Consider the following 22,333-nt stretch of genomic DNA (forward strand, 5'->3'; position numbering starts at 1 on the left):
GGGGAGCCGGCCGGATGAGGGAGGCCGGAGGAGCTGTCAGTCGGAGGGTCTCCGGCGGAACCGTAGCTGGGAGGAGCCTGGACGGAGCCGGCAGGTCGACGGGCCGAGATGGAGCGTTGAGGACGGCAGCTGGAGGCGGAGCCACCGGAACCTCTGGCTTACACGCTGCTGGTGGGAGTGTGACCTGCGGCTCGACGTCACAGGGGTTCCCCGGAGATGGCGCAGGGCAGACGATATCCAGCAGCGATGGTGTAGGAGGACTGGCTGAGCGAACAGTGGATGGAGAATCTGTAAATAGAACACAGTCCATAATAATGTCTCTGGTAAGTAACGAGGATGATGATGATGGGTGGGTTTGGGTGGGCGTTGACTCTTCGCTGAAGTCAATCAGCCAGTCCTCCCTCTCCGTAGTCGAATCTCCCTCGTCAGCAGATGTCATGGGCTCACACCCCTGGTCAGATGTCTGGTGGAGTTCCACTTCCTGGGCGCTGGTCACCTCTGTCCTCGGGGTCTCGGGATCTGGCTGACCTGTGGCTGCCGGTGGTAACTCTCCATCTGCGGGGGGCTCGCACGAGTACTCCGCGGTCCGTGGGGAAAGTACGGGCTCTGGGTCTGGCTGTGCTCTGGATCGGGGACGAACGCTCTCCAGACACCTGATGATGGCTTCCATCCAGCTGAGTCCGGAGGTGTCTGGGAGGTCCCGGGGATGATGGTAGTTGGCCCCGATCCAGAACAACGACTTCAGGGTTTCGTCGTCGAAGGGGCAGGAGAGTGCAACACTGATGAATTCCTTGGTGAATAAACAAAAATCGTGGTTATTCCGTGCCACTAGCGTGAATTTACCGCAGAAATCCATCTTTCGTTTTTTAGGTCTGGTATTCTGTTACGGTGGTATCCCCAGAGAAGACGAGGAAGACAGGAGTATGAACAATAACGTAGTTTAATTACATAAAGTAGTCAGGATACACATAGAAACACGTAACATACAACAATACCGGACGCTAGACTGAAGACAGGGAGGAACTTAAGTACACACACTAACTAGAAACAGCTGGGGATGAAATCAGTGTCCATGGTGAATAATGAGTGGCGGGAGCAAATCACAAAGGAACACGTGACAGTCAAACAACCTGGACGAGACGGTGAACGTAACAATATTATTCTATGAATTACATGCAGGCCTATATTTTTAATTGAAGGTGTGCCATAATTGAAATAGACTATGAATTCAGATTGAATTATTCATCTTAACTGGCCAATAGGTTATGATGAATAATTAAGATAACGATATATTAAATAATAATAATAATTAATATTCATAATAATTATGAAGTTAAATAATGTAATCTTTCCTAAATTTTAAGATTGGGCATACTACCCCAAGGGTGTAACTTTTTTATATTTTTTTATGATTTCAATATACTGTTACAAAGGGCTGCTGCTTTTGCATAGTTTGTTCTTGCTGTTTAATAATTATTTGAAACCATAGACTGTAAAAAAATATGGACGTAGCATCCGTGACGTCACCCATAGAGTTCTGAACAGCAGTTTTGAAGCGAAAATGAGGACGCGGCCATCTTAGCTGGGCGTCACCGCACGTCACTCCCGGATAACTGAAAATGGGCAAAGAGGCGGGGAGGTGGTTTGAGCTGATGTGATTGGTTGCTGAAACCACGCCCGCCTAGCTCGACGTGACCATGTTATCAAGCAAAGGAGCTATCTATCTAGATACTATCTAAATTATTAATAAAGATAAGTTTTAACATCAGAAAGTTCTAAAGGTTTACTGTCAATTTACGGTGTTTTTTTAAGATATAGATGCTCCAACACCAGTAATTTGTGTTGGGTGTGCAAATAACAACATGGAACATCAAATGGGACTTCATACCTTTATAATAGAGATCGCGAGATGAATCCAGTCTGTGGCACTTGGGTAAAATATAAATGTCCATTGCAAAACAAAACAAAAATTTCACATTTCTTCTGAATGATCTGCTCTCTGTCATCGTTCTTCAAGAAAGGATGCAATCTGAGCAACGATCGTATCTAACAAACAAATGAGCCTGTGTCCAAAGTATATTTTTTTCAAAATAGTGCAGAAGTTTTAGTTATAATATCCAAGCAGTGCTGTCAGAGTTGTATATCCTCCTGGTATTGTCATTGTAGTAACTTAAATCTCGCAATCAAAACTTTCAGCCAATGCCCCGATCCAACAATGTGTGTTCTGTGTCTCTTCCCCATGCATGCACATCTACGACACACATCTCGAATATTATGCAGCAAGCCATATTTTATAATTGTATAAAATAATCAAGAAAAAAAAAGCACAAAAATGGCTGAGATGCCAAATTCAGCGGCAGCTGAGGTAACATGACGGCTCTCAGACAGCAGCGCAATCTACCTGTCACTCAAGTGGCCACGCCCTTAATTATGCAGAACTTTAAGGCTTAATATAATTTAAACGGATAAGTTATAAAAAAATTCACCCCCCTCAGAGTTGTCATGAAGGGCAAAAATAGCATTATAGACCAAAACCACAATTTGAACCAACTTGTAAACATGTTTTTTTTCTGCTATAAACTTGACCAATTTAACATGGGACTCTATGAGATTCTGCTCTCTTTTGGAGCCTGTCCCTAGCGGCCAGTCGATGAATTGCAGTTTAAGTTACTTCCGTATTGGTTTCACGAGAGAAAGGGGGAGGTTGCCGCTTGTTTGAAACTTAGCATATCTTGGTATGGAGATTTATCTTGATTGCTGTTATGGTAACTATGTATAAACCTTAATTAAACAATTTAATAATCAATTAAAAAGGAATTTATACCTGTATGATATTTACGCTGTAGCCACATTGGACCAGTGGTTTGGAAAATGGATGGATGATTCAGCTGCGGGTGCCATCTTCTGGTCAGATCCAGAAATTCATGCAGCGTGACCGTTACAGTGCATTATGGATATTCTCTGGCTGTTGAGCATACCTTGGGTGTATGCTTGTTGTTGCGGTGCATTGTGGGATTGAATGAGTGCAATAACATCCACTATGGTTTCGGACACCACTACAAATGGCTGCCCCCTCAAACAGTGCCCTAATTAATGGTATAGGGGGCGATTTCGGACTACAATGACAGGGAACACAGGCAAACAGGAACCAAATCACAATGAAATTAAACCAAAACAGAGCATTCACATACAATACACCATATGGACAAAAGTATTGGGACCAACAGGGACTGTATCCCATTCTAAATACATAGATATTAATATAGAGTTGGTCTCCCTTTTGCAGCTATAACAGCTTCTGCTCCTCTGGGAAGGCTTTCCACAAGATTTTGAAGTGTTTCTATGGGAATCTGCCCATTTATCCAGTAGAGCTTTTGTGAGGTCAGGCACTGATGGCCAGGCACTGAAAGCCTGGCTCGCAATCTCTGTTCCAGTTCATGCCAAAGGTGTTCAATGGGATTGAGGTCAGGGCTCTGTACGGGCCAGTCAAGTTCTTCACAACAAACTCATCCAACAATGTCTTTGTCCAATGGGGCACAGTCATGCTGGAACAGAAAAGGGCCCCACAAAGCTGGACATTGACTTGAAAATCTTAATGCTTCTCCATACCAAGACATTTTGGCCAATTCAATTCACATTTATTTGTATAGCGCTTTTCACGATATGAATGAATACACATAATGAATTACACATTAACAATAATTAGGATGTAGAAATTGTGCAATGTGCATGTTGATCCAGACGATTGCGTCTTCTGAAATCCTCACAGGAGTCGGCGCCGTCTCTTCATAGGTGTTGGTCATCTGAGGTCTTCTTAAGAGGCTGGATCCAAACTGAAGCTGAAGTCCTCTCTAGTCACCTCGGGACGGGCGTCCCGAGGCAAAACAGAAAAGCAAATGGAGAATAATTAGCGTAGCTGCTGTTCATAACATTAAGCAAAGATAGTCATGTGCAACTGATCTGATATGAGATGCATTATGTGAATGCTTGGCTAAAGAGATGCGTCTTTAATCTAGATTTAAACTGGGTGAGCAAGTCTGAGCCTTGAACATTATCAGGAAGGCTATTCCAGAGTTTCGGAGCCAAATGTGAAAACGCTCTTCCTCCTTTAGTGGACTTAGATATCCTAGGTACAACCAGAAGTCCAGAGTTTTGTGATCTTAAAGAGCGTGAAGGATTGTAGGGCGATAGAAGATCGGTTAAGTACACAGGAGCTAAACCATTTAGAGCCTTATAGGTCATTAGCAATACTTTATAATTGATACGGAACTTAATAGGTAACCAGTGTAGAGATTATAAAATTGGTGTTATATGAACATATTTTCTTGGCCAGGGCTGGGTTTCCCGAAACCTTCTTAACTCTACGTCATTCTTAAATTATACCTTAAGCTGTACCTTAACGTTAATACGTGTTTCCCGAAACGTTCTTAGTTAAGTATACCTTCTGTAAGTCATACTTTCGTAAGGTTGGTCTGGACCACTCTTAGCTATACCTTATCACTGTTTATAGTCAATACGAATATAATTCTGAAGCTGTAATACACCCAGTGTTCGATTAGGATTATGGCAAAGAATAAAATGCAAAAAAATTCAATGTTAAATTCAAATGTGCTTTAGCGCTGATCCAGAGACAGACGCGCGCTCTGCGCTTGTCATGTAACTTTATCACAACTATTCAGTGTTTTTTACCTCATCACGCTTTATTTTAGGTTTCAGACATTTAAATACACATTTGAATTAAGTAGCCTACTGCATAAAAAAAGACATTTATAGTTTGTTAAATTCAAATTACACTGATGTCTACGGAAGCTGCAACAGTAACCCTTTTTTCATATTTGATATGTTTTATTCATATCAGATACACATTGTTTATGAAACAATAAAGTTTACTCCATTCTTCTCCCAGTTCACCGGCCACATACTTTTATGTATTTCGGGGAAGATTTCGTATAGGCTATCCGACAGCTCTAACTGCCGTGCAAACTCATCGCGTGACAAAACACATTCACTTCCACATATTTTACAATCGTAAATTCATCATATAGTTAACAAGTTATGTGAATATTAAAAAAAAAAAAAACGATATAAACGAGATACCTACATGTCTGTCAGCTGCATGACGCGTCTCCAAGGAATTAAAACTTTATTCTAAATAAAGGTCGCCTTAAACTCACGCTGATGGGAGCTCCGCGCCCCCAGAATATAGATAAATTACAATATAGATTTAGTTTGCAATTTAGATTACTTTTATAACATATCATGAGTCCTGATAAATGCAATTTCTACTTCTGAAGTGCTTATTTTTATAAAGAACACTGATTTCTCACATAACGCACTGAAGCAGCGACTGTATAGAGTGAATTATCGATTCTCGAGCCATCGATATCAACCAATTCAGCACCGCCACCATGGACAGCACCTGGTAACGTGGCACTTAAGAAGATATACCTTAAGCAACCTCCTAAGGGATAGTTCGGGGAACACGCCTAGAAACGGTACATCTTCAGTTAAGGTCTACCTTTAGAGTCTTCGTAGCGCGCTAAGAGACAACGTTATCGGGAAACCCAGCCCTGGTAAAAACTTTAGCATCTGCATTTTGTACTAATTGTAGCTTGTTTATTGAGGAAGCAGGACAACCAGCTAATAATGCATTACAGTAATCTAGTCGAGACATCATGAAAGCATGAACTAACTTTTCTGCATCAGAAATAGATAACATATTCCGTATCTTAGCAATGTTTCTGAGGTGGAAGAAGGCTGTTTTTGTAACATATGAAATATGATTTTCAAAGGACAAGTTGCTGTCTAATATAACACCCAGGTCTTTAACTGTCGAGGATGGAGTAACAGTACATCCTTCTAAATGCAGATTGTAGTCTGAGAGATTCTGTGTACAGGTTTTTGGCCCAGTAAGTAATACTTCAGTCTTATCTGAATTTAATAGAAGAAAATTACTAGTCATCCAATGTTTTACTTCTTTAATACATTCTGTCAGATTGGATAATTTAGAGTTTTCATCTGGTTGTGTTGAAATATATAACTGAGTATCATCGGCATAGCAGTGGAAACTAATTCCATGTTTTCTTATAATATTGCCGAGTGGCAGCATGTAGATTGAAAATAGCAGAGGGCCTAACACTGATCCTTGCGGCACTCTATAGTTTACTATCGTTATCTTAGATTTTTCCCTGTTTATATAAACAAAATTGTGACGGTCTGATACGACCTAAAGCACCGTAATGCCTGGCCCTGAATACCAGTGTAATTTTGTAGTCGATCTAGGAGTATTTTATGATCTATAGTGTCGAATGCAGCACTGAGATCAAGTAACACTAGTATTGAGACACAGCCTTGGTCAGAAGCTAGAAGTCGTTTGTAATTTTAACGAGCGCAGTTTCTGTTCTATGATGAGATCTGAATACTGACTGAAATTTTTCATAGATAACGTTTTTTTGCAAGAAGGAGCATAATTGGACCGACACCACATTTTCTAGTATTTTAGACATAAATGGAAGATTTGAGATGGGTCTGTAATTTGCTAATACGTTTGGATCTAATTGTGGTTTCTTAATGAGAGGCTTAATAACTGCTAGCTTGAACGGTCTTGGGACGTGACCTAGAGATAAAGACGAGCTGATAATATTGAGAAGAGGCTCTTCTGTTACAGGTAACAATTCTTTCAGTAGTTTATTGGGTCTAACAAGCATGTTGTTGGTTTAGACGCAGTGATAAGTTTATTTAGCTCTTCCTGTCCTAAAGCACTGCAACTGTTCTTGAGGGGTGATAATTGAGGCTGAATCATAAAACTCTGTTAAAGGTTGTACATTTACAATTGTATTTCTGATACTTTCGATTTTCTCAGTAAAGAAATTTATAAAGTCATCACTACTAAACTGTAATGAAATGTTTTGTTCTGGTGATATCCGTTTATTTGTTAATCTAGCCACTGTACTAAACATGAACCTTGGATTTTTTTGGTTATTTTCTATGAGTTTGCGGAGATGCTCAGCCCTGGCTGCTTTTAGAGTCTTTCTTTTTTTGACAAATAAGTTTTATTGAGAGACAGATTACAATATTACAGACTCTTTACCTTAAATACAAGACAAATAATAATAATAATAAGAATAAAAATAAGAATAATAAGAATAAATAAAAACAATAATAAAAAAATAAATAAATAATTTAAAAAGATAAAAAACATCACCAACCATCCCTTACCAGACCTGTGCACATTAAATTGTGAAATATGGTGAAAAAAATATTAAAATATAACAATAATAAATGATGCATTAGTCCATAGGGTTTCCATCAAGATAACAGAGAAAAGAGCGCCAGATTTTGTCAAACTATTTTGCCGTTCAAATAGTAGCGAATTCTTTCCAAATGTAGAGTGGAAGTCATCTCTCCAAGCCATAACTTAACCGTAGGTACCTCCTCCTTCTTCCAGAACAATAATAGTAATTTCTTAGCTGTAGTTCAAGTGTATGCAAGCAATTTGTGTTGTCCTCCTGATAATGGATACTTATGTTCAGAAAGTCAATGATGGGTCAGGCAGCATTTGTACCCTAAACATTTCTGAAAGTACATCAAAAATTCCATTCCAATAACTCTGTATTTTTGAGCAAAAAATAAAACTGTGGGACAAATCAGCATCTACTGAGTTACATTTGTCACAAAGAGGTGAGACATTTGGGAAAATTCTGTGCAGTTTCTTTTTTGAATAATGTAGTCTGTGAATGATCTTAAATTGAATAAGGCAGTGTCTAGAATTGATAGAATGTTCATTAATATCCTTTAAACTCTTTTGTCAAATTTCCACTCCGAGTTCTTTCTCCCATTCTTCCTTAAGAAATCTAGTAGAGGGGGAATTAAAAGATTGTAGCAGTTCATAAATTATTGATAATGCTTTTTTACTTCCTTTACATTGATCAAGACACTTATCAACAATTGAGGGTGAAGTATTATCCGACAAAGGTATATGAGTATGTATATAATTTCTAATCTGTAGAAATCTAAAAAAATGATTTGGGGGAAGTTTAAATTTCTGTTGCAGCTGACTAAGGGATGCCAAAACCCCATCAACGAAAAGGTCCCCAATAGTGCATGGACCCATTTCTTTCCATTGCATGAAGGTCCTGTCCAATATTGATGGTTTAAATGATGGATTCTTAGCGATGGGAGTTAAAAAAGAAAGGGACTTTATCTTGAAGTGTTCTTTTATCTGTTTCCAGATACACAGTATATTCCGAGTTACTATACTATTATTGAAGGTTGAGTGGTCTAAAGTTACAGGGGAAAGAATCACCGCACCTGGATTGTAGGGATAACACTGATCACAAACTATTTGGAGCCAATGTAGAGGGGTGTTATGATCTTCCAACCACAATGAAATTAGTTTAATGTAAGAAGCCCAGTAATAAAGACGAAAGTCTGGGAGTGCCAGACCTCCCTCTCCTTTAGGTTTACAAAGGTGTGCCTTCTTAACTCTGTGATTTTTATATCCCCATAAGAATGGAAGAATAATCGAATCTAATTGCTTAACCCTTTGACGCGTACGATCACACCGGTGTGATCAGTCTTGGCTGGCCCCAGGAGCGTACGATCACACCGGTGTGATTAGAACGTTCAGTGCATTACGTGATCAACTGCCAAATTCAAATGTGCGTGCGCGCTTTAACTGGCGCTAAACCAGAGACGGACACACGCAGCGCTTTTCATATATCACATATATGCAGTGTTTTCAACCAAATAATGTTCATTTCAGGTTTCAGACATTTAAATACACATGGGTACTAACAAAACAATATATTTAGAGTTTGTAAAATACACAATGATGTCTATAGAAGCGTAAATAACAACCCTTTCCAGTATAACTTGACAACACGTTTAATTCATATCAGATACGCATTGTGAAAGTAACTTAAAAGCTTACTCTATTCTTCCCCAGTTCACCGGCACACTTACTTTCATGTATTTCGGAAGAAGTGGATAAATTCACGGGTTGTAAATCCAACAGATCCGATTCTCTGCGCGGTGCAAACTAACATGGCGGCGCCCATCGCTCATATGGCTCAACTAACATGATCGTTATAAAGGTGTTTAAACTGCAAAACACATCCACTTGCACATATTTGGCAATCGGAATTTTAGATATTTCATGCTATAGTTAACAAATTTGTGAATATTTTGAATAGAAAAGGAAAAATTAAATGAAAGCAGATCATCATTCAAACAGTGCTGCGGTGTGCCACATAACAAGCAATGACGCGTCACCATGGAAACCATAAAGTGATACGTTCTAAATAACGGTCGCCTTAAAAAACTCACGCTGGGGGGTCAGACAGAATATTTGAAACTTACGTGCGAAAGGGTTAAAAAATGATTTAGGTAGAAAGATAGGAATATTCTGGAATAGATACAGTATCTGTGGTAAGAATATCATTTTAATTGCATTTATTCTGCCGAATAAAGAGATCGGGAGTGTTCTCCAAAATTGTATATTATCTTGCAGTTTGGAAATTAAAGGGGTAAAATTAGCCTTTAAAAGTGAAGAATAATTATGGGTAACTACAATTCCAAGATATGTAAATTTTTCTATAGAAACTTTAAACGGAGAAGACCGAATCGAAGACTGATCTTTTAGTCCATTGGGCATTAGCTCACTTTCATTTTAACTTTAAACCCTGAAAACGTCCCAAACACATTGATAGTGTTCATAATAACTGGCAGACTCACATGAGGTTTGGTAATGTATAGCAGGATGTTGTCTGCATATAAAGATATTTTATTTTCTGTATTTAAAGTGTTAAAGCCATGAATAGAAAGGTCAGAACGAATAGACTGAGCAAGGGGCTCTACGGTCAAAGCAAATAAGAGAGGAGAAAGGGGGCAACCTTGCCTAGTCCCTCTCTTGAGACTAAAGGAACCAGACAAGGTATTATTGGTTATTACCTGAGCTGTAGGACTTTTATACAAAATCTTAATCCAATCTATAAATTTATCACCAACGTCAAATTTTTTTAGCACTGCGAAAAGATATTGCCACTCCACTCGATCGAACGCTTTTTCGGCATCGAGAGAGATTATTATCAGATTGTATTGAATAGCTTTGGGGTGGTGCATTATATTAAAAAGACGCCTAGTGTTTTGAGAGACATTCCTGCCAGGAATAAATCCATTCTGATCAGGGTGAATTAGACCACTAATTAATCTACCAAGTCTATTTGCGAGTCTCTTTGATAGTATCTTCTGATCTACATTAAGGAGAGAGATGGGTCTGTATCCTTCCACCTCTTCTGTATTTTTACCTTTTTTGGGAATAACAGTTATGATTGCTTCATTGAATGTCGATGGTAGCCCAGTGACTAAAGCCTCCTCAAAAGTTCTAAGCAGGTAGGGGGAAAGAGTTTCATTAATTTTTTTATATAATTCAGAAGGCAAGCCATCTGGACCCGGAGTTTTACTGGTCTTTAAGGAATTTACTGTACTTTTTAACTCTTCTAAAGATATATCCTTATTAAGGGAATCACGCTTATCTTAAGTAAGAGTGGGAAGATTACATTTACTTAGGAATTTATCCATAACTTGGAAATCAAAGCAAGGGTCAGAGGAGTATAAAGATGAATAGAATTCCCTGAAGCAGTTGTTTATATCCTTAGAAGAGGTAAACTGTGCTCCCAATTTAGTCTTGATCTTATGAATTGTCTTATCATTTTCTAATTTACGTAACTGTCTGGCAAGTAGTTTATGTGGCTTTTCCCCCGAATTCAAAATATTTTTGTTTAATGAAAAGGAATGATTTACTTAGTTTGTCTGAAACAATTTTATTATACTCATATCTTAACTGTAGAATTTTTTTGTATGTATCTGATGAGGGATTTTTCGCATTTTCGTTATCTAATAGATGAATTTGCTTTCCTAAATCTAAAAGTTTTGCTTTATACAGTTTATTTTTGGACCCCTGATAAGAGATAGCACATCCTCTAATAAAGGCTTTCAGTATTTCCCAAAGTAGTCCTGATGAAATCTTCAAATTTAGGATCACTGACAAGCCGAGAATCCATTCTCCACACAGGATGAGAGGGTGTTAAATTACTAAAGGCAAGTTCAAATGTGACAGGAGCATGATCTGAAATTAGTATATCATAGATCTTACTGTTCATAATATTAGAAATTAATTTGTTTTCTACCAGAAAATAATCAATGCGTGTATATACATTATGAACTTGTGAGTGAAAGGTATAATCTCTCTCGGTGGGATGAAAAAGTCTCCATATATCTACTAAATTAGAGTTATTAATAAACACATTTAACCCTCAGGTTGTGTTCAAAACCCTATAACACATGTGATGTTCCCGGTCAAAAATGACCGGCCCATAAAAAAAAGCATATAAATCACTCATTATACCATATTTTCACCCAATCTTGGATTCAATCTTTTTGTCAACAAGTTCTCTTTCAATTAGGACTGGTTTTATATTTTGATTTGGATCTGAATAATCATAGGCCTCATTTATTTGAGAGTAGGCATTTCATTTTTTTAGTAATTTTTTTTTAAATTTTTGAATAATTTTGGAAATATTAAATAAAATCTGAAGAAAATTGGTATTGTTGATCACACTAGTCTACTCTAATGTTTCACCAGGAATTTTGTTTTGAAACTTTTGTTTTGTAAAAAAATATGGCACATAGTCACACTTGTGGTGTTCCCGGTCAAAAATGACCGGCCTATAAAAAATAGCTTATAAATCACTCATTATACCATATTTTCACCCAATCTTGGATTCAATCTTTTTGTCAACTTGTTCTCTTTCAATTAGGACTGGTTTTATATTTCTGTTTGCATCTGATTAATCATGGGCCTCATTTATCTGAGAGTAGGCATCTCATTTTTTGAGTAAAAAACAAATAATTTATGAGTAAATTTGGAAATATTAAAAAAAAAATATGAAAAAAATGGCTACTGTTGATCACACTAGTCTACTCTAATGTTTCACCAGGAATTTTGTTTTGAAACTTTTGTTTTGTAAAAAATATGGCACATAGTCACACTTGTGGTGTTCCCGGTCAAAAATGACCGGCCTATAAAAAATAGCTTATAAATCACTCATTATACCATATTTTCACCCAATCTTGGATTCAATCTTTTTGTCAACTTGTTCTCTTTCAATTAGGACTGGTTTTATATCCTGTTTGCATCTGATTAATCGTGGGCCTCATTTATCTGAGAGTAGGCATGGTAAAAATGGTCACAATGGCCGACCATTGAAAGTGAATGGGAGAGATTGAAAATAACAGAACAATTTAGTTTTCAGGAGCATGTTCATTATTTTCATGTACACATATGAGCATATGTGCTTGCAAACATCGAGCCCTTGGACCTGTGCATGTAAACTTTTGCAGCTCGTTTTTGTATTTGGTTGCGTTGTGAATTTTTGCAGCGCGTTTCTGTGTTTGGTTGCGTTGTGAACTTTTGCAGCGCGTTTCTGTGTTTGGTTGCGTTGTGAACTTTTGCAGCGCGTTTCTGCATTTGGTTGCGTTGTGAACTTTTGCAGCGCGTTTCTGTATTTGGTTGCGTTGTGAACTTTTGCAGCGCGTTTTTGTATTTGGTTGCGTTGTGAACTTTTGCAGCGCGTTTCTGTATTTGGTTGCGTTGTGAACTTATGCAGCATGTTTTTGTATTTGGTTGCGTTGTGAATTTTTGCAGCGCATTTCTGTGTTTGGTTGCGTTGTGAACTTTTGCAGCATGTTTTTGTATTTGGTTGCGTTGTGAACTTTTGCAGCGCGTTTCTGTGTTTGGTTGCGTTGTGAACTTATGCAGCATGTTTTTGTATTTGGTTGCGTTGTGAATTTTTGCAGCGCATTTCTGTATTTGGTTGCGTTGTGAACTTTTGCAGCGTGTTTTTGTATTTGGTTGCGTTGTGAACTTTTGCAGCACATGTGTTGTCAAACTCATGAAGAAGTTACCCGTTGTACTCCAGTGAAGTCCACAATATGGAGAAAAATCCTGCAAAGTTTTCCTCAACCTTATTTTCCTTTCAACTGAAGAAAGAAAGACATGGGGTGAGTGAATTATCAGGAAATTTTAATTATAAAGCAAATCCTTCTTCTTTTGAAGCCGGGTCACTGCAGTCACGGCCAGTTTGTGTTTGTGTGTGTGTGTGTGTGTGTGTGTGTGTGTGTGTGTGTGTGTGTGTGTGTGTGTGTGTGTGTGTGTGTGTGGTAATGTCAGATGGATAAATGTATATTAGATGCAGGTTAGGGTAGGATCAAATTTCTCTCTGTGGAAAAGAATGTGTGTAATACTCAAAAAAGTTTGTATGTTTTAACGTGTGTGTGTCTGGGTAGCGTGTGTATAAATGTATCGATACATGCACAGGTCCAAGGGCTCGATGTTTGCAAGCACATATGCTCATATATGTACATGAAAATAATGAACATGCTCCTGAAAACTAAATTGTTCTGTTATTTTCAGTCTCTCCCATTCACTTTCAATGGTCGGCCATTGTGACCATTTTTGACCATGCCTACTCTCAGATAAATGAGGCCCATGATTAATCAGATGCAAACAGAAATATAAAACCAGTCCTAATTGAAAGAGAACAAGCTGATAAAAAGATTGAATCCAAGATTGGGTGAAAATATGGTATAATGAGTGATTTATAAGCTATTTTTTATAAGCCGGTCATTTTTGACCGGGAACACCACAAGTGTGACTATGTGCCATATTTTTTACAAAACAAAAGTTTCAAAACAAAATTCCTGGTGAAACATTAGAGTAGACTAGTGTGATCAACAGTAGCCATTTTTTTCATATTTTTTTTTAATATTTCCAAATTTACCCACAAATTATTTGTTTTTTACTCAAAAAATGAGATGCCTACTCTCAGATAAATGAGGCCCATGATTAATCAGATGCAAACAGAAATATAAAACCAGTCCTAATTGAAAGAGAACAAGTTGACAAAAAGATTGAATCCAAGATTGGGTGAAAATATGGTATAATGAGTGATTTATAAGCTATTTTTTATAGGCCGGTCATTTTTGACCGGGAACACCACAAGTGTGACTATGTGCCATATTTTTTACAAAACAAAAGTTTCAAAACAAAATTCCTGGTGAAACATTAGAGTAGACTAGTGTGATCAACAATACCAATTTTCTTCAGATTTTATTTAATATTTCCAAAATTATTCAAAAATTTTAAAAAATTTACTCAAAAAATGAGATGCCTACTCTCAGATAAATGAGGCCCACGATTAATCAGATGCAAACAGAAATATAAAACCAGTCCTAATTGAAAGAGAACAAGTTGACAAAAAGATTGAATCCAAGATTGGGTGAAAATATGGTATAATGAGTGATTTATAAGCTATTTTTTATGGGCCGGTCATTTTTGACCGGGAACACCACGAGTGTAACAAGGTAACAAAACCCCCACAAAAAATTAAGAAAATGTCCAAAAAAATATTGAGATTTAGTTATACCCTTTGGGAACAAAGTCACTAAGTTTCAGTCCAAAGCGATAACATTAACTAGTATTTTCGGGAAAAAGAAAATTGGTGTTCGGGTCAAATTGACCCGAACACAACATGAGGGTTAAGAGATTTCTTGAATTAGACTGGGGAGCTCTCTTAGAAGATGATCTGGGCTGGGTTTCCCGAAACCTTCTTAACTCTTCGTCATTCTTAAATTATACCTTAAGCTGTACCTTAACGTTAATACGTGTTTCCTGACACGTTCTTAGTTAAGTATACCTTCTGTAAGTCATACTTTCGTAAGGTTGGTCTGGAGCACTCTTAGCTATACCTTATCACTGTTGACAGTTCACTCCACTAGTGGCCACCACTGTGCAAAAAGATTTTTTATAAATCTGAAGCTGTAACAGCGTACACCCAGTGTTAAATTAGGCTAACTGAAGTGTTTTTATAAAAACAATAAAATTGTCATTACACTGATAGTTGTTAGATTTTTAATAATATTATCCAAAGGTACATCAACTGGCAAGCCATTAGGCAGTAAAGGCTAAGGAGTCTATTTAAAGGCAATGATTGTAGTGGGGAGTTTGAAGTATGGCAGCGACACAGCGAATAGTTGTGCTAAATCAAAGACGGCGCCGTCCGCGGAGCCATTTAGTGTATGTGCACTATTGCATACGTGAAAACTTTAGTCCCCTGGATACCATGTCAGAAGCTGCAATTCTAACAAAATTTTGCCTGCCACGGCAGCAGATACAGCAGCTTTTAGATCTTGTTGGTCCTACCTTGTTAAGACAAACTCGACGGAGCTACCCCCTCAGTCCCGAAATTCAGCTGCTGGCGGCTCTCCGTTTTTATGCAGTGGGGAGTTTTCTGGAGGTGGTTGGGGATGGATATGGGCTGAGTAAAACCTCGGTGTGGCGGTGCGTTCACTCAGTCACGGACATCCTGCTCCGTCATGCCACAGATTATATCCATATGCCTTCCGGCAGGCACGAACTGGAGGCGCATCAAGGCTTCCATGCCATTGCTGGTATACCGCGGATAATAGGCCTTGTCGACGGGACACTTATCCCCATCGCAAACCCATCAGCGCTCGACCAGACCTTCATTTGTCGTAAGGGCTTCGCTGCCATCAATGTCCAGATGGTGGTGGACCACAGGGGAATGTTTGCAGACATGGTGGCAAAGTGGCCTGGTAGCACACACGACAGCTTTGTGTGGGCCAATTCAGTGGTGGGTCAAGACGCCGAAAGAGGGTTTTTTGGGCAGAGCATTTTTGTAGGTGACAGCGGCTACCCCCTCCGAACCTATCTTCTAAATCCAGTCACCAATCCAACCACACAAGCTGAGCACAATTACAACGTTGCACACATCAGTACCCGCAACTTGGTGGAGCGCTCGATTGGGCACTGGAAGATGCGTTTCCGGTGCCTGCATAAATCAGCTGGAGGGTTGCGTATGAAGCCAGAAAGATGTTGTGCAGTAGCAGTTGTTACAGCCATGCTACACAACATTACAGTCAGTGGAGGTGCAGCTTTGCCAGAAGAGGAAGAAGAGGAGGAGGAGGAGGAGGAAGAAGGTGTCCACAACCCACCTCAACTAAGAGATGCCCTACATGCTGCTGGTGTACAAACGAGGCAGCAAATCATTCTCACTGTTTTTGGTTAATGTATTTTTTTGTCAGTTAATGTATTGTTTGTCAGAAATTTAGTTCATGAGTAATAGGACTCAACACTTGTTTCATTAACGTATTCCCTATTGGACAAGCTCAATAAGATAAAGCATCCTTCAATATTATGTGCCATTGATCGTTGTGCAATAAATTGTTTACAATAAAGATGCTTTGCAGACCTAACATCGATGACAGCAAGTTTTTTGTTCAATGAAATTGACATTTATTAGAACAAACACTGATAATGCATATAATTGAAAAAAAAAAAAAGAAAAAAAAAATATTGAAAAGAAAAAGTCGGCTTTCTTGGAGCCCGCATTCACTGGGTTGGTGATGGTTCATCTGTAATGTAAATCACTTTTTTTTTTTTTTTAAATAAAAAGATAACACACAACACTCGACTTTACTGAGTATCATAATCACGCTTACCTTGACCTGGCATTATGATTGGCACAGAGATGGTTGGTCTTTGAAATTGTGCTTCTGACAAAGCATACTTTTTCTCCAGAATCTGAAGCTTCACCTGCTTCACCTCCAGTGTAGCCTGGGCGAGGTTGTTGGCCTCTTGTAAACTCAGCTCGATCCCCCTCAGCACTTCCAGCTTCTCCTTTTCGAGCTCTACTAGCTCTTGACTGCAGTCGCATCGTATAGAAGGACGCTTTCTGGAGCCACTGCTGGATTGCTGGTGCTGGGCGACCACAGTGGAAGCTGATGAAGGTGCAGACAGCTGTGGTGACGCTGGTGCAGGAGAAAAGGGGGCGTGGGGGTGGAAGAGGGCAAGGATGGCCTGCTCTGAGAGCATGGAGTGATATCAAGACCTGCTCTCAGATCTATACCCCCTGAGATACCCTGTGAAGCTGCTTCTCCGAGTATTGCCAGGGCCTTTTCTTCATCGGGGCTGAGTGCAGGCACAGAGCTGGGCCCACCACCTGTTCTTGCCTGGTCTCTCCGGACTACAGCACCTCGCGCTTTGGCGGCACTGGCAAAATCGTGCCACTTTTTACGCACAACTTCCCACTCTCGCTGTGGGTGGGAACTTGATGCTGCCATTTTCATGGCTATGCTTTCCCATATGTCTTTCTTTGTTTTGTTTGTAACTGTTGTCCGAAAATTAGAAAAAAGTGTGTCTTTGTGGAGTGCCACCTCATCTAAAAGAATGGCCATTTCGGTTGGAGTAAAGCTGGGGGCTCTCCTCTTTCTCAGTTTTTTTTTCTCCGCCATAGTAGCTGTTGAATATATGTTTTGCGTGTTGCGCTTTTATTGAGTAGGTCATCCAATTACAGAAATTAGTGATTTACACAAATAATGTGATGCAGCTGCTGGTCAATCAGGAGTAGAAGACACTATGACAAATATATTAAGATAATATAAATTAAACTTTAAACGACCATTGAAGGCATACTGCCAGTTAGTGTAGCGGGTTGAGGCACGATATGTTTGGCCATGAGGTTGCTGGTTCTCGCACTCATTTATAAATTATATAAAATATAATTTGGATTTAGTTTGCAATTTTGATTATTTTTGAGTCCTGTTAAATGCAATTTCAACTATTTCTGAAGTGCTTCTTTTATAAAGAACACCGCTTTCTCACATAACGCAGTGAAGCAGCCTCTGTATAGAGTGAATAATCGATTCTCGAGCCATTGATATCAGCCACTTCAGCACCGCCGCCATGGACAGCACCTGATAATGTCGCACTTAAGAAGATATACCTTAAGCAACCTCCTAAGGGATAGTTCGGGGAACACGCCTAGAAACGGTACATCTTCAGTTAAGGTCTACCTTTAGAGTCTTCTTAGCACGCTAAGAGACAACGTTATCGGGAAACCCAGCCCTGTCCAAGTACCCATCTAGGACACAGTTAAAGTCCCCCCCAATGATGAGATTAGTTTGAGACATATCAGGAATAAGAGAGAACACTTTCTTGAAAAAATCCGGGTCGTCATAATTTGGGGCGTAGACATTCAGTAAAGTAATGTGAAAAGAGCATATTTCGCCAGACAATATAATGTATCGACCCTCTTTGTCAGCTTTCAAGGTTTTAAGTTTAAATGGCACACCTTTTCGTATTAGGATAGCGACGCCTCGAGCTTTAACCGAAAAATTTGATTGATATACATTTCCTATCCACCTGCATTTCAACTTATCCTTAGAATCAGATTTCAGGTGCGTTTCCTGCAGAAAAATTACGTCAGCAGAGAGTGATTTCAAATGTGACAGTACCTTATTTCGTTTAACAGGGTGATTTAGACCTTTCACATTCCATGAAGCAAAAACAAAACCTTCTCTGTTACTTGACGATACAGTATTACTATGCATCATTAGGAATTCAATGTATTATCACCAGATTCACCACACATTTTACCACTTTGAAGTGTCTTAAACAGGTCACCTCCCCACCCTCCCACCAACTTAAACAGCAACCCTGTCATCTAACCGACAACTAATAGAACCTGCGGCACGAGACGAAGTGAATTGAAAATTAGCAATTCGGTATCAGTAGAACAAAAGTATAATATAGCAAGTAAATTATTATTCTGGAGAAAAAAACAAAACAAAAGCAATATCTTATTCGTTGACCTTCAAACATTAATTTAACATAGCTCCACAGTAGATAATTTCAGAGGAACATCTCGAAGCATGTAGAACATAAAAGGAACAGTTACCGAATGTGTTGTGATTATAAAACTTTCCACGTATCAAAGCAAAATAATTACACTCAACGAGTGGTATAATGTTCGTACTTATCTCAGAACTCATCTTTAGAACAGTCACTCTGATCCGAAGCAGTTTTCTGCAAACTTAACGGCCTTGTCTGGATCCGTGAAATAATGTTCTTTGCCATTGTAGGAAACCCTCAACTTTGCTGGGTACTGTAGACCGTACTTGACACCAGGTTTGTCTTTTAGCAGCTCCTTGCTCGTTTGAAAAGCGCGCGTCGTTTCACAACTGCGGGAGGGTAATCTGGGAAGATGTTAATTCTTTACCCCCTGAAAGTGACTTGCTGCATCTTGGCCGCCCTCCGCAGAATTTCTTCCAATGCATGGGTGTAGTGAAGCCGAATAATGAAAGCTCACGGTGGTTCATCATCTCCGGGACGATTTCGCAGTGCTCGATGTGCGCGATCAACAAGCGGCAGATTATCTAACGATAATGTCTCCATCAGAAGTTGCGCGATAAAGTCCCTTGGTTTCATTCCAGACTCAACACCTTCCTTGATGTGTAGTATATGAATATTTTGTCTCCTACTACGTCCTTCAAGGTCCATGCATTTGTCCGAGAGTTGCTCGACCACCTGCTTTAAACGGCCCATTTCTTGTTCAAGCTTGGCTACCGTATCCGAAGAGGTTGAAGTAGCTTCCAAGCCAGCCAGTTTTGAAGCATGCTCATCCACGGTGATTTTAACAGCTGAAATCGCAGAGCTGGCCTCTTGTTGGAACGCGGTGAGCTCTCCTCTTATAGAGACAGCAAGCTGTTCAATCTTGGAGTCTATTATATCCCCGATATCAGATTTGATTGAGCGTATTTCAGAGCACAGAGAGGAGATTGCGCTAAGAATCGCTACGTTGCCCGTATCCTGAGTGTTTTCAGCCGGTGCGTCTTCTGTAGCAGAGTCCGAGGCGGAGGCAGGCGCGGGCGCGGCCTGATCCGCTGGTTTACGAGGCTTAGCTGGCATGTTTAACTATGAATATACCAAATTGTCAATACGGTTAAATCAATTATAACTCAAACTTGGTTCCTTTCTTAACAGTAGGTGGTTATTAAGGATGTTCTGAACGAATTCTATTGGATTTAGTGTGGAGCTATCTTAGAACGCTCATGTTCAACTCATGTTGAAACCGGAAGTCCTCCTTTTAGAGTCTTTCTATAACGCGACGAGCTGTCTTTTCACGCAATTCTGAAGACCTCTAAACGAGTTTGTCTCCATTTGCGTTCTAGATTACGAGTTTCTCTTTTGATAGCGTGAGTAGTACTGTTGTACCAAGGTACAGTATTTTTCTCTCTAACTTTTTAAATCTTATCGGTGCAACAGTATCTAATGTACTAGTGAAAATGGTGCACATACTGCTAGTCATTTTCTTAAGATCATTTGTGTGTTTAGGTACAATGAGCAGCTGAGACAGATCAGGCAGTTTATTTGTGAATTTATCTATAGTTGTCAGGAGAATTGTTCTGCCTAGTCGATATCGCGGCGCAATTTGACAAATATCATCAGTATGCAGTACGGCAGTTACAAGGTAGTGATCAGAGACGTCATCATTTTGCAGCAGAATTTCTATAACGGTTGGACTGATTCCATGTGATATAATTAAATCTAGTGTATGATTAAAACGGTGAGTGGGTCCAGTGACGTTTTGTTTGACCCCAAAGGAGTTTAGTAAGTCTGTAAACGCAGCCCCTAACGTATCATTTGTATTGTCTACATGAATGTTAAAATCTCCAACAATCAGCGCTTTATCGACGTTGACCAATAGATCTGAGAGAAAGTCTGCAAACTCTTTTAGGAAATCAGCATAAGGCCCTGGAGGTCTATAAACGGTAGCTAAAACAAGAGTTAGTAGCGACTTTTTACTTATATCTGAGAGAGTAACATTTAGCATAAGAATTTCAAATGAATTAAACCTATAGTTTGTTTTCTGAGTAGCATTAAGATTATTTCTATAGATTGTTGCTACACCACCGCCACGGCCAATCGGACGGCATTTGTTTTTAATACAGTAGCCAGGTGGACAAGACTCATTAAGACCGAAATAATCATTTGGTTTAAGCCATGTTTCAATAAGGCAAATTAAATCAAGACTATTATCTGTGATCATTTCATTTATAATAACCGCCTTAGGTGTCAGTGATCTAATGTTTAGTAGCCATAGCTTTAGAGATTGTTTTTGTTCAGTAATTTAGCAAATTTCTGGTTTGATCACGATCAGATTTTTTCTAGATCCTTTATTTTTATTGTTAAACCTCACTATTCGGGGAATAGACACTTTCTATAGACTGTACTACACTCACATTTCTATTAATTAAGTGGGCAGAACACAGACTGTGTTTTGAGGTTTGACTTACTAGTCATACAATGCGAAGCGTCTTGGAGATGTTCTCCGACAGAAGATCAGCTCCAATGCTGCTGGGGTGCAGGCCATCAGCACAGAAGAGCCTAGGACACTCCCAGAAAAGATTCCATTTATTTATAAAGAGCAGCTTCTGTTCATTACACCAAGACATCAACCATTCATTTAAAGCAAATAATCTACTGAACCTTTCATGTCCTCGTCGGTACGTTGGAAGCGGTCCGGACACAATGATCCTCATCATGGGCGATGTGGCTCATACCGTCTCGATCAGGCTCCTGAAGTCCTGCTTCAGCACCTCCATCTGCCGCAGCTTGGTGTCGTTCACCTCCGCATGAAGTACTACAGCTCCGATGGTCTCAACACCGTCGAGGATCGCAGGAACCTGCGCAGCGACATCGAGAACATGAGCACCAGGAAAACAGTGACTGCGACACCTTACCTTTGGCTGTGGTAGCGTGGACATGGTGGACGATGGAGTCTCCAATGACCACGGCGTTGCGTTCCGCCTCGCGAAGAGGGGAGAAGCGGTTCCGCGTCGAGACCTCGAAGATCGGGGCGGTGGAGGAGGAGAGGTCCTGGTCCGAGGCCTGGCTCGCGCCTTCTGCTGCTGAAGAACCCAAGGTCCTAGGTGTGACGCGATGGAGTGAACGAGGGCTGAGATGAATGTGTTCTGGGTTCTCGGGCCCTGTGCAGAGAAACACACGGCGTAGAGGAAGCAGGAGTGTTAATATCGCGCTGCAAACTTACCAAGGAGTGGTGAGCGTCAGCAGGTGTCTGCCGCTCGCGTAGCTCGGCCTGCTTCTCGAGAAGGGTCCGAATCTGTTGCTCCACGTCCTCCAGTTCCAACTGCACCGAATGCAGCTCAAACGTGTCCTCACCTGCACACAAAGGTAGAGAAACATCCGATACACTCGCCATTGGAATAGATGAACAATAATATAGTGAGAGAAGAGCACAAACGCTAGATTAGAGTGACCACACCGCTATTGCTAACGGGCTAAGGCTAATAGCGAATGTTCGGGAAGTCGGATAAAACTAGCGATATCAAGGTAATCCGAGTGTTTTTATGTAAAATATTGTTGGGGATAGAAAGCGTGATATGTTATAAG

At 39.8% G+C, this 22,333-nt stretch overlaps 1 pseudogene; it reads left to right on the forward strand.

The window, feature by feature from the left end:
- Positions 1-15,182: 15,182 nt before the first annotated feature.
- Positions 15,183-16,148, forward strand: LOC137021268 (putative nuclease HARBI1 pseudogene; annotated as a pseudogene).
- The last annotated feature ends 6,185 nt before the right edge of the window (positions 16,149-22,333 follow it).

Source organism: Chanodichthys erythropterus, chromosome 6, assembly GCF_024489055.1.
Source record: "Chanodichthys erythropterus isolate Z2021 chromosome 6, ASM2448905v1, whole genome shotgun sequence".
Taxonomy (NCBI): Eukaryota; Metazoa; Chordata; class Actinopteri; order Cypriniformes; family Xenocyprididae; genus Chanodichthys; species Chanodichthys erythropterus.